The following is a 1,659-nucleotide window of genomic DNA, read 5'->3' as shown; positions in this document are numbered from 1 at the left end:
TCACTGTGTTCAGAGGCAACCACCATTTTTCATATATGTTAGCCCTTTCGTTCTTGTTATAATCAGTTCAGGAATTATTTCCCTTTGTTCACTACGGTTTGTCGTGGGCCTTTGCTCATTTGCCCTTGCTCTTAAACATGGTCGCGCGACTTTGCAGGAAGGACGAGTACGCGGCGTGCCGGCGTCAGTGAAGCCGTCTGGTTGCGATCGGGTCGGTGGGAGCGGCCCTCTCCGCTCCCCCAACGGCACGGTAGTCAAAGCCGGCCGGGGCTGTGTCGCCCTCAGGGGTAAGGTGTTGCACACGGGTCTTCCCCCCCTGACAGGGAAGCCGGTGCTCGGTTCCGCTCTTTGTATTTCGGTGCAACAAACGGGTACCAACAGAATTGACGGCGGGGCAGGCACGCACACAGAAGGAGTTTGCCACAGTGCCCAGACACGTGTGGTGCTGCCACCGCCGCCCTCGGACTTGCCAGAGAAATGGTGTGCACGGCCTGAGGAACGGGTGCCCCACGCGGCGTCCGCAGACCACCGCCCCGTTCCACGGGTCCGTCAAGTGCCACTACCGTAACGCACACGGGCGCCTCGGCCTCACACGGAGGAGAGTCCAAACGGAAAGTTCTGCCAACCGACTCGCTCGGTGTCCGCCCGATGTGCAGTCGGGACCACAGAGGGACAACCGCTCAGCCTGAAGCACCAGCGCATCAACGATGAACCCGCCAAGGGCCCTACCGCGTCGAACACGAGCGTCCGGTCAGTCCGGATATGTCACAGGCGAAGAGCACGAACTGTCAAGCCCGACCCAGTCCATGGCCAACGCCCAAGACATGCCATCATCGCCCGCAGGGTCGCCAGGCTTAGGCATGGATAGGCAAACGCACTGATTGTTGCAGCCCACTACCGGCGTGCGCGCCTTTTGCATTCAGAGGTTTCTGGGCACGCACTTTAAGGCCTCACAGAACGAAGTGCAACCCAAGGGAACGTGGCATCTGTGCCGTTTCAAAGCGCCGGCACTCCCTACCACCGAGTGCCACTTTTTTAAAAAACTCAGACTTTGTACTTTGCAAGCCGTATACAAAGTGCCGTCAATTCCGTTGTCTGGTTTTTTTGCACAAGTGTTTATCACACTTTGATACATATATAGAAAAAGCCGTAATATATATATATATATATGTATCTGCCACAGAGTCACCACCGGCCAGGCAACTCTGTCCGTTTTCCAGAACGTACCCGAGGAATTAGCCATAAATGAAGTAAAGTGTCTGCCCCCTCCGACACTGAGGTGCTCTTCAAGAGGTTATATATTTGGAAAAAGTCCCCTTTTGTGAAGTAGCACTTTCCTGGGTACTTTCAAACTGACACCGCTAGCCAAAAAATGTTCTGAAAAACGAGTTCCCGAAAATCCCCGGGCACCCCGCCAACCCCCCCTGCCAGAAAATGCAGGTGTCCACCTCGGCGGGGTGCGGCCCGGTAGTCCTACCGAGAATGAGGCCTGGGGGGCCCGCAAAACGGGTCAATCGCAACTCCATGCGGGCTACCGGCGGCAACTCATTAACCAGCCTCCGGACACTTGTGCCAGAAAATGCAGGTGCCCACCTCGGCGGGACGGATCCACCAACCTCTGCGGGAAACCATGCACCGAGCCTGGCGACCGCCGACCGG

Source organism: Mustelus asterias, unplaced genomic scaffold (genome assembly GCF_964213995.1).
Source record: "Mustelus asterias unplaced genomic scaffold, sMusAst1.hap1.1 HAP1_SCAFFOLD_1282, whole genome shotgun sequence".
Lineage (NCBI taxonomy): Eukaryota > Metazoa > Chordata > Chondrichthyes > Carcharhiniformes > Triakidae > Mustelus > Mustelus asterias.
Note: the sequence above shows the minus strand (reverse complement) of the source record.